We start from the raw sequence: 18,260 nt of genomic DNA, 5'->3' as shown, positions 1-18,260 counted from the left end.
GTAGCCCAGGAGGGGTGAACTACCTTATCAACTGCTGTGTTATATTATGTGATTTTATCTTGCTATTTCTTTTAGATTTAATATGCTAAACAATAAAAGGGAATAACACTCCTTCACACATAAGAATAAATTTTTTACCAAAAACACTTTGTTTCAATCGCAAGACATCAGTAACAGTTTACACATATAATTTAATGGAAGTGAATACCTTGAACAAAAAATATAAGTAGTTTCATTTTCAGATCAATTGGTATCAGAGCTCAAGTTTTGAGTATTAGTTTTGTGCAAAGATATTTTTTACTATTTTGCAAGTTTTAATGCTTACCAGGCTTAAACTTCAAAGAGGGAAAGGACAATTGGTTAGAGCACAAGATAATCCTCAACCAAGGAGGGCCAGGGTACCATTATCTCCACCTTCTAATTCACCCTCAATAGCCTTAGAAGAAGCTTCAAGTACGTTTGAAAGGGAAGGAGAAGTTCCTGAAGACATGGATCCAAGAGAAGAAGAACGAGTATTCAAAAAAGATTTTTTGGACATGACTGAGATGGTAAGAATATTATACAAGGAAAGGAATGATAGGTTAGTTGGAGAAGGGTCTAAACATCAGAAAGAAGGAGAGGGCTCTTCAGAAGGAAAGAAAGGTGATTATAATTCAAAGAAAGGACATGGAGGAAATGGTGATCCACCATCTCCATCATCATCCTCTTCCTCTACATCGTCATCCTCTACCTCGGTAAATCAACCTCATAAGCTTAAATCTTTTGGAAAAAGTCCATTTTTAAAGCTAGATGTTAAATTTGAATTACCCATGTTTAATGGTGAAGTCAATGCAGAGAAACTTACAACTAGATAAGACAATTGGAAGTTTATTTAAGGATATAGAACTTACAGGATGACGACACCAAGATTCAGTTAGCCTCTTTAAGAATGGATGGAGCAGCATTGGTATGGTGGGAAGCCAAGACCAAGGATGAAATTAAGAAACATGGTAAGATTACTTTAACATGTGCTGAATTTATTTCTACAATTAAGAAGAAATTTTATCCTCTTGGTCATTTACAAAAGGCTATAATTAACTGGAAAAACTTTAGACAACTAAAGGGACAAAATGTTCAAGACTACACCCAAGAGTTGAGGAGAAGAGCACTCTTACTAGGGGTAGACTTACAAAGTCAAGACACTTTGCTGAAATATATAGGTGGTTTGCATAGCTACCTTAAACATACTATCCCTATGTTCAATCCTAGTATTTTAGATGAATTTTGTGTACAAGCTACGCATTTAGAGACTAGAGGGAAAAACACTTTTGATGAGGGTAGAAACAAGCCTTTTAAGGGGAAAAACAAAGAGAAAACCTTTAAGGGAAAAGGCAAAAAAACGCATCTGTCAAAAAGGAGGGTGAGAAAGTGATATGTAAACATTGTTCAAAAGAAGGCCATGAAGAGAAAAATTTTTGGAAACTTTATCCTAAAAAAGAAATCAGTTTAACAAAAACAAAGGAAAGAAGAAAACTATAGCTATTACAACTACACCTCAAGATTTAGGTGACGAAACCAAAATTGTAGCCATGGGTTTAAAGAGTATGAAGGGAAAGGAAACTGAAACTAAAGCAATTACTAGTACTTCAAACTATCATGTACAAGCTCCTAATGAGGAAGAAAGAATTGAATTGTTCCATGTGAGGGTAGTCTCAAAACATACAAAAATTGACACACTGTTTGATAGTGGGTCACAAGAAAATCTCATATCAGAAGACTTGGTCAAACAACTTAAACTTGAGACCATTCCACATCCGAAGCCTTTCCACTTGGGTGGATATGCAAGGATGCAAACTTACAAGTCTCAAGAAAGTGCATATTGTGCTTTGCAATTACTGCACACTTTATAGACACAGTTGAACTTGATGTAGTACCGCTTGGTATATCAGGAATTGTTTTGGGAAGTCCTTACTTATTTGACAGGAAAGCGATCTTCCATTGCCATGAAAATAAATATCATCTTTTCAAAGATGGCAAGGAGTACATTGTCAGGGCACATCGCAAGAAGGAAATATAGCAATGGTAAATGCGAGATAGGTAAAAAGGCTAGTTAATTCAAGTAAGAGTTTTGTACTACTTATGATCAAGCCTAAGGTTGACGTGAAACATGAGCCATTTGAAAATTGTGATTCCAAGCTTAAATCAGATTTATATGATGTAGTTGATGCACATCATGAGATGTTTTAGGAACCAATAGGTTTGCCTCCTAAAAGGGAGATTCAGCATGAAATCCATTTACATCCAGATTTTCCTCTTCCTAACATAGGCATGTACTGCATGTATATCATGGAGAATGTTGAAATAAAGAATAAAATTAAAGACTTGTTGGAAAAAGGTTTCATAAGACCAAGCAATTCACCCTGTGGGTCACTGATAGTGTTGATTCCAAAGAAAGATGGAACATGGCGCATGTGTGTGGATTTCAGGGCATTGAACAAAATAACGGTAAAGAATTGTTACCCACTCCCAAGGATAGATGATTTGTTAGATCAGCTGAAAGATGCTAAATATTTCATTAAGTTAGACTTACGTAGTGGTTATCATCAAGTTATAATTGAAGAAAGGGACATTTGGAAGACAAATTTTAAAACCAAACAAGGACTCTTTGAGTGGCTTGTTATGTCTTTTGGTTTACGTAATGCACCTGTAACTTTCATGCGGGTAATGGATGATGTCTTACGTCATTTTCTTGATGATTTCATTATTGTCTACTCAGATGACATCTTAATTTTCAGCAAGACTAGAGAAGAGCATGTCATGCATGTTAAGAAAGTACTTGATATTTTGATGAAAAATCAGTTATTTCTTAAAATGTCAAAGTGTGAATTTGGAAAGACTTCTTTGGTTTATTTGGGACACATAGTAGGAGGAGGTTATTTGAGAATTGATCCTTCTAAGGTAGAAGCTATTGTGAATTGGATTACTCCCAAATCCATTACAGAGGTAAGAAGTTTTTGGGGTGCAGCTTAGTATTGGAGGAAGTTTATTTCTAACTTCTGTGCCATAGTAGCTCCTATGCATGCAGTGACAAGTGTGAATCATGATTTCCAATGGGGAGGCAAGCAACATAAAGCTTTTGAGTCTTTGAAAGAAAAGATAAGTTCAGCTCCAGTTCTTGCATTACCAGACTTGAGACAACCATTCGAGATTCAGACCGATGCTAGTGATTACGCCATGGGTGCAGTTCTCTTACTGCATGGTAAGCCTATCACATTTCATTCTGAGACATTTAATGGTGTTGTTTTCAATTATCCTACATATGATAAGGAGTTGTATGCATTGGTATAAAGCATCAAAAAGTGGAAACACTATTTTATGGGCAAAGAGATAGTTGTTCATACCGACCGTCAGCCTTTACAGTACTTGCAGTCGCAAAGTAAATTGTAGCAGCCACGACATTTCAGATGGATGGGCTTCCTACAACAATTTCACTTGGTAATAAGGTGCAAGAAAGGTATTTTCAATAAACTTGTTGATATGATTTTAAGGCCTATTATTAGTGCTACTACTTTACTTAAGAATGATTCTATTGTACATGAGAGCTACATAGAACAATATGCATCAGATGTTGATTTTAAGGATGTGTATGCTAACTTGAGTGAAGGGAATCATGTTGAGGAGAATGATTATCATTTGCATAATAATTTGTTGTTTCATATGGGCAAGTTATGTATACAACATGGAGAGGGACTAAGTATCATGAGAGAAGCTCATTCTTCTCTTATTGCTAGACATTTTGGGGTAAGAAAAATGGTGGCACATTTATAGAGGTATTGTTATTGGCCTCACATGGTAGATAGTGTTTCACGTTTCATTATAGGTTGTTCATTATGTGCTACAAGAAAGCCTAGCAATAGGAAGCTTGGATTATATACGCCATTGCCAGTACCTTCTAGACCATGGGAAAGTGTTTCTATGGATTTTGTAGGAGGTCTACTATTATCTAGAAAGAAGCATGATTATCTTTATGTAGTAGTTGATAGATTCATCAAGATGTGTATTCTTATGCCATGTAAGAAAACTATAACTGCTGAATAAACTGTTGATTTATATTTTCAACATGTATGGGTTCATTATGGCTTGCCTACTTCTATTGTTAGTGATAGGGATTCCAGATTTGTTGGGAATTTTTGGTCCAATCTATGGAAGATGATGGACACCAAGTTGAAGAAGAGTACTGCTTTCCATCTGCAAACAGATGGCCAAAAAGAGGTAGTGAACATAGCCATTGTACATCTTTTGAGAGGTTATTGTAGCAAGCATCCCAAGATTTGGGATGAGCACTTGTATTACATTCAGCATGCCTACAACTAGACCAAGCACTCTTCTACAAATACTTCACCTTTTGAAGCTTGTTTTGGGTATTTGACTAAGTTACCTTGGGATTTAATTCTTGAGAAGGATGTTGCCATTGATGGGCATAGTGACATTGACAAAGCTCACATGTTCATTGAAAGAATTAAGCTCATACATCAGCATGTTCAAGAACAACTTGAAAAAAGTCAAGGCAAGTACAAGGAGAGACATGATAAACATAGAGTTGATCATAAGTTTCAAGAAGGAGATGAGGTATGGATGCATATTAGTAAGGAAAGAATGCAAGGAGAAGGTAAAAAGCTGAAGCCTATTCATTATGGTCCATTCAATATCCTTAAACAAGTTGGAAATAATGCTTTTCAACTAGATTTGCCTTCATATATGCAAATGTATTCCGTTGTGAATGTGGAAAATTTACGTTTGTATGAACCTCCTTTAATTGCTGATCATGAAAGTGACATTCAGCTGCCATCCATAAATGATTTCTCACCAGAATTTTTGGATGAGCTGAAAGAGGATGCTATCCTTGACATAAGGACACACATTTCGAGGAGGGGAAATGTTGATTATGTTCGGGTTTGCCTTAAAGGCAGAAAACCGAGTAAGGAAAAGTGGATGGAGGTGGAAAAGGTGAGGGATCTGTACCCTCATATTCTTAATAGGAAATTGAAGTCATTTGGGGTCCAAAAGCTTCCCATTTGGGAGGTGTGATCAGGTGATCATGTCCTAAGCAGAGAAAATACTCAAATTTTTAATTACTCAGAATTGGCTAAAACCAGAAGGACAGGATAGGCCTCGTCAATATGATCCTGTAGCCACGAATGACGCTCCAATCTGACACTGTATGTGAAAGTTATTCAAGTTTGAAGTTTACAATTTCCTTCAAAAATCAGTTTGACCAGGGTTGACTTTTGACTTTGGCAAATATTAAAAAAAGAATATTCTGGGAATATTCCTTGGAATATTCTAGGAACATTCCTCTAAATATTCCATGGAATATTCTCTACGGGCCAATCATATGTTGACACTTGGCATTCAGTAGTTGGACGGGAGATTGACTGTATATGATGAGGAGCAATCAATGAGCACCACGTGATATTCCTGGAGGCTGCCACGTGGCCCCAAGACTATAGGTTTTGGTGTGGCAAAATGTTTGTGTGTTCGTAGGAATCAACCCCAGGTCAGGTGGCCGCCAGCCCACAGGCCCGACTAGCCCGCCTACGAGTCGTTTCTTAACAGTCTTGGGGCCGTGGAAATATTTATGTTGTTAACCATTGATGGATTGGCAATAGACTGCCAGTGGTCTAAACCACCAGCGGTCCCGAGAAGCCTAGTCACCTACGCTCTATCCGCTGGCAGTTACAGCTATGTCAACAAACCCGCCAGCCAAACTTAACGTCATCCATGTGGTCACATGCGCGTGTTTTCAGCCAACGGTTATGGTCAACGTTTGGCGGTCAGTTTGGTGGAGTCCACCATTTTAGGCGCATTTGCCAAAATTAGCGGGGTTAACTGCAGTTAATCCACATTTGGTGGAGTTTCTTTAGGGAAGATTGGTGAAAAACTTCAGTGGGTCATAACTTTCACTAGGGAGAACCTTTTTGAGTGATTTTTTTTTTTGATTTTGGGTATTATGAGCATTCCAGAGCCAATGGTATAGGTTTCAGAGACAAAAAAGCTCATCTTCAGGTATTTTTTTAGCAGAGAAGCTTGGAGAGCCATCAGGGCCTAGGGAGTGTTGGAACTGCATTGGGCTATAGTTAACCATTGGAGGTGAAACAAAAGCCATTCTTTACTATTCTTTGTGTTCTGAACTCATTTCCACAACTTATTTTTCCTGTATAGGCTTTCTTTTCACTGTATAACCAAGCTGAGAATCTAATAAGAGCAAGGAAATGCCCATTTGGGGGCCTTGGACCTAGCAGATGTAGCACAGGAGTGGTGAACTACCTTATCAACTGCTGTGTTATATTATGTGATTTTATCTTGCTGTGTTTTTCAAATTTAATATGCTAAAAAATAAAAGGAAATAACACGCCTTCACACATGAGACTCAAAAATTTACCAAAAACACTTTGTTTCAATTGCAAGACATCAGTAACAATTTGCACATATAATTTAATGGAAATGAATACCTTGAACAACAAATACAAGCAGTTCATTTTCAAATCAATTACGATCAGGGGATGGAAAAAGAAATTTTAGACAAAGGGAGACTTTTGTCTAAGGACAACATGATTTTTCAATGACTTGGTTGGGTTCCAAAGTCACAAAAAAAGTAAGGCTATCTATGAGGGCATGACAACTAGGGAGTGCCAAGGTGTGCAAGGAATGCCAGGAAGTGATAGCGCATGCTAGAAAGTTCCAAGGCATGTTAGTCATTCCAATACATGCCAAGTGCTAAGGCATGCCAAGAGGTGTCAAGTGTTAGGGTGTGGCGCCAACACATTCTAGGGAGTGCGAGGGAAACACAAGGGAGTACTAGTTTCAATTGCATGTAAATGAATGAATAAGAGTGTGTGATAGGGAGTGTTAGCAAGTTCTGGGTGTGCTAAGGAGGCATTGACAAGGTATGTTACGTAGTGTCAGGGAAACACAAGGAAGGATTAGTTTCAATTGCATGGAAATGAATGAATAATAGTGTATGATAGGGAGTGTTAGCAAGTTCTAGGTGTGTTAAGGAGGCATATTTGGATAAATTTTGGGAGGGTTTGGAGAAAATTTTGTGTTTTGGTGTAGACTTGCAATTTTTTGGCAATTTTTTGTCTAGCAGCACAACGAGCTCATGCTTTTCTTCTTCCTCGGGGCTCCAAATGATGTAAAATCAACATTTTTGGAAAGCTTATGACCCCATGTCAAACCCCATTTTCCACTTTCCTAGTTTGGGGCTCATGTTTTGAGAAATTTGCAAAAAATAGGCCAAAAATCACCTTTTTTCCCCTCTCTTTCCATTTCATTGTGCACGTGGAGACACCTTGGGAGAATGGCCATATCTCAAACAAAAATTGGTCATTTTGAGTGGAAAAGTACTATAAAGACAAATACACTCTCCTAGATTTCTAGGAAAGGCTTCCAATATGGATTTTGACTTCAGAAAGACACTAAAAAATGGCCTCCAATAGCTCGCTGTACACCTGGAAATTTCTGAGAATTTTGTAAAATTTTCACTGTGTAATTTTTTGTAATTCCTAGTTTGACTCTGGTAAAAGTCAAAAGGGTGAAGTAGATGAATGTTATGGGTAAAATTATATGTAAATAATGGGTGTTTAGTATTTATAAGCTGTTTTGATGTAAATTTAACCTCATTTATGGGAGAGGTTGGAGTCATAGTTAATTGTAGAAGTCGTTTTTAACTTCCCTAGACATTAGGGTTTGGTTAGACACCTCATGGAAAGGTTCCTAGAGTCATTTATTAAACCCCTAAGAGTGGGGAGATGTTGTTTTGGTATTTATGTATCAGTTTCTCAGTGATAGAACAGGTTGAATTTCAGAGGAGAGAAATATTGTAGCTTGTAGTTGGACATTGTATGGAAATCAAAGGACACAATTTGCAACTATTATCTAGGAATTCATGTGCAGTAAGTTTGTGATGTTATTTTTTCTATGTTATAGCTTTATATGAAAGATATTAATCTTCTCTTTCCATTCATCAAATATTCAATGGTTTTCCTTACATTTTATAAACAAAATTCTTTACATAAAGCTCTATTTTGATGGAAAAATCATTATGTGTTACTTTATTTCTTGCTTAATGAATTCATGTTTCATGCTTATTAATACCTTTAGCTTCTCCTAAAGACTAAACTACACCGAAAAACCCTAAAATCCATCACAAAATTAATGCTACCTTTCTCCTTTTTGTATTTTTTGTTGTAACCCTTTGATCCTCTAACCTAGCTACCTGGGTTTTCTCCCTTATCCAGCAGCAAAACCCTAAATTTTCCAAAACCCACTTGAACCTAGATGTCTAGCCTAAAATCCTTTACCTACCAGTCATCTTTTTTTTTTGATTTCATAGAGAGAGCCCTCTATGGTTTGGTAGGACTAGCTACCAAACTAAAAGCTTGGTCTGTGATTACCTCCATCGATCTCCTCATCAGCCTGGGACATTGTGGAGGATAACAGAGGGCATGAAAACTAGGGAGTGCCAAGGTGTTTTAGTGAATGTAATGTTCGCAAATCATGTAAAAATGTAATGCTAATTGTAAGGTCATGACTGCCAAGGTGTGTTAGGGAATGCTAGGGCATTCTAACATGTGCCAGATAGTATGAAGATATGTCAAACAAGAAAATACGTGCCAAGTGTGAAGGCATGCCAAGATGTACAAGGGTGTGACAATACATGCCAGGGACTGTCAAGGGAACAAAAGGGAGGAACAAGTTAAACTACAAGTAAATGACCACATAATAGGGTTAATAAGTCATCAATTTACCTTTTCCATGAGGGTCATGCTAAGAAAACCAACACTAGGTGCCAATAGGTGCCAAGTGCCAAGCGCCAATGCATTCTAAGTGTCAAATCTTCCTCCATTTCTTCTCATCTAGTTTCCAATAATTTATCTCAAATAACTTTAATATTAAACCATGCCAAATAATACCAAGTAATCTCAAGGTATGCCAAACATGCTAATACTTTCCAAGTGCCAACACGTTCCAAGTGCTAATGTGTGTCAGGGTGTGATGCATGATATGAAGTGGAAGAGCATATCAAAGAGTGCTAAGGTGTGCTAGAGAGTACCAATGCATGCTGAGGAGTGTTAAGGAGTACTAGGACAACACAAGGGAGCATTAGGTAAAAATGCATGGAAGTGAATGAATATAAGGGTGTGTCTGAGAGTGTTACTTAGTGCTAGCTGTCATGCCAAGGAGGGAGTGACAAGGTATGCTAAGCATGGCTAAGGCACGCTAGGTAATATCAGGGAATTTCAAGAAGTGCTAAAGTGTGCTAGGTGTTTTCGGGGTGTGGTAGCATGTTTCAATTAGTGCCAAGGCATTCCAGGTGCTAAGACATGCTAGGATGTGCATGGTGCCATAGTATGCCAATATGCATCAAGGAGTTTCAAGGAAACAAAAGGAATAAACAAGCTAAAATGCAAGGAAATGAACACATAAGAGGTTTAATAAGTCAAGACTTTATCTTTTTCAAAATGGGCATGCTAGGAACACTTATAATATGTTCCAATATATGCCAAATGCCAATGTGTGCCAAGTTCTAATGTTTTTCAATGAAATATTTTTCCAAGGTGTTCTAGGGCATGCCAACACATGATAGGGGAGTGCTATGCTATGCTAGGGCATGGCAACATGTGCTTGGGCATCCTACTCATGGCAATATGTTCTAGGTACAATGATGTTCCAAGACATGTGAGGTGCCAAGGAATGTTAGTGTACTGTTAAAAAGCATGTTAAGGTGTGGCATGAGTGTTAAGGAGTACTAGGTCTCTCTCATTAATAGAATTGATAAAGCTTGATTATGTATTAAATAATATAGTTCCTACACACACTAGTGGAACTTTATTTAAAGGAAATTTGCTATATAATAAACCTGATAGCGATGAATCATGTGTTGAGTCATAAGAAAACTATATTCTTACGACTTGAGGGAAATGATACACACTAATTAATTCTTAACAAATTGACTGACTATTATAACCACTATGACCTTGGACACATAATAAAAAACTCCACAACAATGGTCTTAAATTGTTATCTTTTGACAAAAAATATAGTAACAAGTACATAGATTCATCAAAAACTCATTGGAATGATCAATGATGATGAACATTTTTTGACTGTCACCAAAAGTAACTAGAAAGGGCATTGGTGAGGGTCAATAAAATATCATCACTAGAAGTGTCACCAAAAGTAACTAGAAAGGGCATTGGTGAGGGTCAATAAAATATCATCACTAGAAGTGTCACCAAAAAGAGAATTAGTGATGGGCCTTTAACGACCCTCACCAAAAGTGTCACCAAAGAGAAAATTAGTGACGGGACTTTAACGACCCTCACCAAAAGTGTCATTGAAAATGGATTTTGTGACAAACCTTAAAGTACTATCACTATATACACTTACAACAATGATTTTTTAAAGACCGTCACCATATACGACATTGGTGATAGACCTTAAAGGTCTGTCACAGGCATGAAGTGTCATAAAAAACTCATTGGAATGATCAATGATGACGAACATATATTGATCATCATCAAAAGTAACCAAAAATATTATTGGTGATGGTAAATAAAATATCGTCACTAGAAGTGTCACCTAAGAGAGAATTAGTGATGGGAATTTAACGACCCTCACCAAAAGTGTCACCAAAGAGAGAATTAGTGACAAGCCTTTAATGACCCTCACCAAAAGTGTCATTGAAAATGGCTTTGGTGACAAACCTTAAAGGACCATCACTATATACACTTAAAACAATGATTTTTTAAAGACCGTCACCATATGTGACATTGGTGACAGACCTTAAAGGTCCGTCATAGGTATGACGCTCACCAATGACCTTTTTTCTTGTAGTGCGCAAAAGATATTTCTTCGCCCCTACTAGTACCTGCATTCAGCCTTCTAGGTTTCACAATCACTTCAAATTTATACTCTTGGAACAATAATAACCATCTGCAAATCCCCCCCAACCCCTAACAAAGGCTTATTGACCAGGTATTTTAGCGCAGAATGATCAGTGTAAATTTTGAAGCGTGCGACCAACAAATAATGTTGAAACTTCTGCAGCACATAAACCATCACCAGCCCTTCGTACTATGTGGTGGAATAATTCTTTCGGCCTTTGACAGTTTCCTACTTGCGAAGTCTATCAGATGATCAATTTCTCCCTCTAATTCCTGGGTCAATACCGCACCTAGCACAATGCAAGAGGCATCCACATGAACGTGAAATTCTTTCTTCCAATTCAAGAACACCAAGATCGATGCAGTCACCATCTTTTCCTTCAACATGTTCAGACTACGCTGACATTCTTCATCCCAACAAAACGTCACGTGTTTCTTCTATAAATTTCCCATTGGCATGATTATCTGAGCATAAGCCTTGATAAATTTTCTATAATAACCAATGTGCCCCAATGTCGTGTGCAACTGCTTTACATTCTTGGGGGCTTCTAAATTCACAATCATAGCTATCTTCGTAGGGTCCACCATTAATCCTTGCTTGCATACTACATGGCCAAGAAGAATTCCAGAAGGCACATAGATTATACATTTCTTCAAGTTTAGCGTGATCTGGTACCCCTGACATGTATCCAACATGATTCGTAGACTTACAACATGGCGCTTCACCAATCTGAACACAATCTAGTCATCAAAATAAACCTCCAGGAATTTATGAATAAACTCCTTAAACGTTGTGATTATTGTTAGCCTTATTAACATGTGGCCCAAAATGGATCCAAAACACTCCACAAAGTCTTCAAAATTTGCTTAAGGATCGTTCAAAGAGAAAAACAATTGCATGCCAAGAACCCTTAGCATGGTGGAAATGCACTATCGGAAGGCAGAAACACATAAAAATAGTGAAAAAAACAAGTATCAGAGGCATAAATAGTCCAACACACAGCAGCCATTAGATTTGGCCGATCAACAGCCCATATCTAAGCGGCAAATCGCAATCGTCCAAACATAGAGGAGGATTGAAGGTTGGGCGGAAGACACCCCCAATTAGTGATCTTTGATGATCAGATCAGCAAGTCACAATCAGCAAGGGAAACCGATGGAGTAAGCATGGACCAAGTGGAACTCGTGATTGCGATCAACGATGTAGTGTGGACCATCGATCAAGTGTGCAAATCGACAACCCACATTGTATCGCAAGATCACTATCGGAAAATACAAAGTGCGCTAGAAATGGCCCTGAGCATGAGTGATATGCGATTGCGATCAGATTACATCACTATATCACTGCAGAGCAACACCATGGGGCGGGGCCTATGCATAGGTATATGTGCTACTCGACCAACTGGACCCAATGGTATCATAACTATTATTTCATAAGATTTCAGGTCCGTAGGAAGGCCATTTTCAATGCATTTTCGCAGTTTGATGTATTTTAACGAAATACAAAGGGAGCCCTTAGAGCAATGCCGATGCGATAAGACTCAGACCCGAAAGGGTTCAGGAATGAAAATATATAATTTTTCAGGTCCGCCAAAACAGATTTCTCATGATTTTCAATGTTTTTTAACATATCCAAAATACAAAGGGAAGCAAGGGAATAGGCCACTAGCGACTTGCGATAGTGACTGAGAGGACAGACCCGATAGAGGAATAGGCCATGTTTAAGGACTTTTTAAGTCTGAAATGAATAGAGATGGGTGGGATTTCTCATTGTTGTAGCATTTTCTATTTAAAATATAAAACAATCATTGATTGATATTTGAAGGGATTTCAAAGGGCCGAAGACCCATTCCATCACAGAGCAGAGGCGTTATAATATCTACATGCCAAAAGAGGGATTTGGCCAGGAGACAACGACTGATGGACAGAGGCCAGAAGGGGAAAACGTCCAGCATGATGCAACCACAACCAAAAAATGATCATGGAGCATCAACAGCTCAACACAGCCAAAAAAAACATAAGGGGTCGTGGGGCATTTCTGGCACGAGCGAGCTTGTTGCCAGTGCAACAAATTGCCAGAATGAGGTTACTCTGCTATTAGAGAAGAAACCTCTGAACCCACGCTTGCCTAGTTAGGGCATCAAACAATTAAAGGACAGAGAGGATAGATTAAGACATTCTGAGCCTTTGAGAGCTCAGGAGCATTGTAAAAGGCCTATAAATGGCAGAAAGTTAAATGTAACAAAGGTTCAACTTCTGGAGATTGTTGATACTCTATTCCTTCAAGCTTCTCATCTTCGTTCTAGCAATATAAGCTTCTTTTGCTATTATATGTTCAATATCCATTTCTCTTCTATTCCAAGCTTGCACTTGGATAGTCTATTCATGATTTCTTCTGTGTCTAATGCCAGATAACTGTCATCTTATCTCTGCATTGATAAATTGGATTTGCAATTGAATAGGTTATTCATGTTTTCTTCTATGTCTAATGCCAAATAACTATCATCTTATCTCCGCGTTGATAAATTAGATTTGCAAGCTTCATTTACTTCCTGTAGCTGGCCATTCATATGTGTTTATATATGCATCTACTGGTACAGTCGATATTTTCCATCTATCCATTAAGTCTACAAACTATTGAGCATTAGTGGTCTAAAGCCTTGTAAAGCTGAGGGTGTTCATGCATGTCTTGAGCAAAAATAGAGTTGAAATGGTTATCTGGCTTGATCCAAACCTTCATCTATTCCAATAGTTCAAAGAACAATATTGAAGATTATATGTTACTAGGCATCTCCGAGATGCAACCTAGGAGAGTTTCTTGGAGTGATAACATAATTGGTGCCATTTCCGGGAGAGGATACTGAAGCTTATCTTACCTGGGAGACGACACAGATCCAGCTTTGATGATGGAAAAAGTCTGGGCACTTTTTGGTTGTAATCATCTATATGGAAAATCTATTAAAGGATGAACCTCTTAGCGACTCCACTTCATAGTTCTGGCTCAATTTGTGAGGCATACTCTAAGAAATCCTCAGAAGCCACAAGTTGACCCAGTACCTGACCCTAAAAAATCATCAAAGAAGGAAAGGTATTGCAGAAAGGAGGATCACTTTCAGGTAAATCTAAACAATCTTCTATATCTATTCAAGAAAATCCTACAATAGAACAAATACATGTTGAGAGTATAGATTCTAATACTAGCAGCAAAGAAAAAATCTCAGAGATTCATAAAGCTCCTTATTCTTTAGGTTCTCCTTTTGTTGGAAGCCCAAAGGAAACCTCACCTCCTATCCATCATACTCCTTTAGTCCTATCAATCACTCCTTAGCGATCTGTCATTCAGACTTCCAGTACCCTTATAGCCACCATAGCTATGGCAGGCCCACAAGCACCTACTAAAATGGAAAGAATCATAGCTACTAGGTATGGAACTCTAGTACTACCCACTCCTTTGAATGCCATTCCTATTGGATAATATCAGAAGTATATGCCTAAGTTCACTAGGACAGAAGGTGTTACAACTGAAGAACATATTGAATCATTCTATAGCTATGCTGATAACCTGGACATTAGTGAAGATGATGTCTGGATGAGAGTCTTTGTCCAAAGCCTAGATGGAGAGGCTAGAAAATGGTTCAGAGAACTGAGCCCAAGATATATAGCAGATATTGAGGCTTTAGATGATGCATTCCTAAAGCATTGGGAGGATAAGAAGGATCTACTCTACTACCACACTGATTTTGGGAACTTAAAGAGGGAAAATGGTGAGTTGATGTCTGGTTTTAATAAGAGGTTTAACCACATGTACAACAAGATACCAACTAAAGTAAAACCCACCCCTACCTCTGCTAGACTCATCTATGCCAGTGCCTTTGATTCTGACTTCTGTTTACTATTGAGGGAGAGGCGATTGTTACCGGGAATAGTGTCTATGTAGAACTTCTAATCCCACTAAGGCTGGTAGCTACCTTAGAAACAAACAAAGTAAAACTACTTTCGTTTTCCTTTATGAGAGATAGATGAGAGAATAATAAAGGAGACCAACCTCTATCTTGTGCTTGGTTCCTTGCCCAATTCCTCTCTCTTCTGATAGTCCTTTGCTACTTGCTTTCTTGTATACCCAACTTCACAGATTACCTGTAGAATCAAAGCAACATAACACTATACGAGAACATGGATCTATTATCATAAACAATCTAGGATCAGATGTAAATTGACCATACAAATGCATAGAACATAAATCACACAAGAGTATGGAGGAAAACTTGAATAGAATTATTGATAATCAAGAAAGAGCCAAGAGAGTTACAACCAATCATTCTGACCCAGCATCATCCTCTCAGCAAGTGAGCCCTTCTTCACCTCAAGAAAAGCTTAGATCACCCAACACTATGATGTTGCCTCAAGAAACCAACAACAATTCCTTACAAGATGCAAAATTCCAGCCTCTGGATCGTGGGATGAGGGATCCATATATAGATGTCTGCAAGGAGGATGAGTCAGCTTGTGATTTTATTAGTGTCTTCCCTCTGATAGTTCTTGATTCCACTTGGATATTGATGATCTCTTACTCATCCCTGGTCGAATACAGAGAGGCAAGTGTCACAGGAGAAGTTTCTGGAAGATTCCATGCTCCTCCACCTCGCAGAATGACACTGCCATTTGTCCCTTCTCGCCCATCGCACCACATAGAAGGGATTTTTGAAATGCAACGCACCTACTGTGTGTTTTTAGGTGATATGCAATGCACTTTGCCTATGGAGCAGGTAAAATGGTCTAGTTTTGACCAGTTCTGAGCAGTTTTTCATGGAGAACTTCTGGGAGAAGCTGTAATCAGTTGACCTTGTTCTTTTAGGGGTTGGAACAACACTTTTAGGGACTTAGGAGCCCTTAGTTTATGGACATTTATGCTTGGGGTTGCAGTGCCCAAAAATGTCTATAACAGTTGCCCCCTAAAGCATGAGGTCGTTAATCTTTTTGATGTCGGGTGAAATGCTTGATCATGAGGATCCGAAGTTATTTCAAGCTGGAAGGAGACCTGTAATAAGATACAATACAATACATTATCTTCATAATATTTTCATGATCTAGCTGAGGCAGGCATTCCCATGCTCATCTTTATAAATTCATTTTCATGTACATAGGACAGACAATTGTCTGAGTGTAGATTGATGATCTTGGTAGAGCCATCATCCCTTAGATTAGATGATTATCTGTGAAGCAATGATGTACATTTGATGTCTTTATTTTCCTGAATATATATCACAGCCCAGATGGATGAAACTAGATCTGGGGTCTTCAATCTCGTTCGACCTTCACTCAAAGTACAAGTCGATCCATGTGAGAGATGTTCTAGAGTCGAACATGGAAAGACATCGTCTGATTACCAGCCAATGACGTAAGATGTTAACAGGCGGGAGAGGAATCACCGATAATGATAATGATCCTCAAGGTACTGCACTACAATTCACATTGGTGTGAATAAGGGACTTGGTGTCGAACACCACGCAAAATCTTTCGGTCGAAGGCCATTGATGTAAAACTGTCGCCGGAAGTGAGAAACTTGCCATTGAGGCATGCAAGCTTCAAAGTACTAAATGGGTGTTCCTAGATCGACTTCTTGGATAATGAGATGATGTCGACAAGAAGTGATCCGTCATAGGAGGGCCTTAATGAATCCCACATCAATGACACGGAACGGAGAAAATGATTTTAATGGAGGTGAAAACGATTTGGTGATATAAGGTTCAAGGTGGCGGTCATGAAAGAATGGAGCATAAATGTATTGCAGCGGGTGAGACACAGGTGAATTCTTTGAGTGACTTCTCTTGAACATATCGGCGACACTGACATGATGGATTGCTAGCATTAACCCCAAATGTGGATGGTGTGATGTGACCGGTGAATGAAACAACCCAACCCGACTTGGATGCGGAGTGAAAGTGTCATGTTCAAGAGCGACTTGCTACCAACAAAGTTTCTTCAAGTTTTCTTCCCAATTTTTCCCTAGTAATTGCTGACCAGTAGCTCTTTATTTTTTTCAATCTTGAGGAGGATAACATATGCTTTTTCTATAATTTTCCCTTCGGGCAAACCCATTGCTATGTTTTAACGACCCTAGCAATAGTGAAACTCGTTCTTTTCTGTTATGGACAAGTTTGTCGCTATTAGGTTTTAACGAGTTTAACGACAAAGATAACTCGGTCCTTTTCAATTTTAGAGAGTCTGAAAAGGGACGTAAAGGAAACTCAAAAAATCCTTTTTCGTCATCTAATCCCTTAGGTCCGAAAAAGTATAAAACAATACAACAGGGATGAATTTTCAGTACTTTTAACGAGCCGAACAAAACAAGCGCTCGATCTTTTTGTGTAGTAATCCCTCAGGTCCAAAAAGATTAAAATCTAAAGGAGGGATAGCACTTCCGGTCACTTTAACGAGCTGGAGAGGCCAATGGCTCGACAATATTTTCATATTTTACGAGTCAGCTGAAAAGAGCTTAAAGGAGACTCGTTTTTTTGAGGAACGAGTGATAAATTCGGGTAGCAGCTGATTCCAGGTAAGGTTTGGAATTTCCCAATCACGGCAGTGTTACAAGGATGGCTAATAGAATCACTCTTCGTAGCTTTTCCTCAAAAGGGGTAAACAATCAAGTGGAGGTGAATGATCGGACAATACAAAGTGGAGGTGATGATGAGAACACGACCAAGGCTTCAAAGGCTGAAGTACTACATTCACGATGATTATTTACTGGAAATTGGTTCATTTTTTAATGAGCTTAAACACTGGGGGAAACATTTGCTCATTGCTTATGTTTATTTCTTAACGAGCATGAAGTCCACGTTAAAACTGCTCGATATAACGGTCATTTCTTGACTTTACCATTAATAGCTTTGTTCCTTCAAAGATTGTACTGCATGCTTAATTGCTTCATCAAACTAGTTAGAAATGAACAATATATGTTCTCCATGTGGCCAACCGGTCTTATATGCAATACGCCTTGGAATGTCTTAAGCAGAAGGTGTTCAACTGGTGTGATGCAGTACTCCTTGTGATGAAAGAAAAGTTGACCAAGGTGAAAAATGGGAGATTAAAGAACTTTGGGTATGGTTCCATTTTGACCGCCTTCGCCTTGGAAAGGATATGACTGATGCAACCGCAGTATATTGCACTTGGTTTACCTCCACCGACCGAACCACAAATGCAGAGATGGGTCGACCACATGTCCAGACATGTTGGTCAGTCTCAGATTTCTTTTTCTGATACCTTCTTCCGGTGGTTCGATCGTCAGGAGATGGTTTATTCCGAGTACCCATATGCTAGTATGGACTTCTG

The sequence above is a fragment of the Pinus tabuliformis genome, chromosome 8, assembly GCF_031772625.1.
Source record: "Pinus tabuliformis cultivar Carrire ecotype Pingquan chromosome 8, CPIR1, whole genome shotgun sequence".
In the NCBI taxonomy this organism is placed as follows: domain Eukaryota; kingdom Viridiplantae; phylum Streptophyta; class Pinopsida; order Pinales; family Pinaceae; genus Pinus; species Pinus tabuliformis.
Note: the sequence above shows the minus strand (reverse complement) of the source record.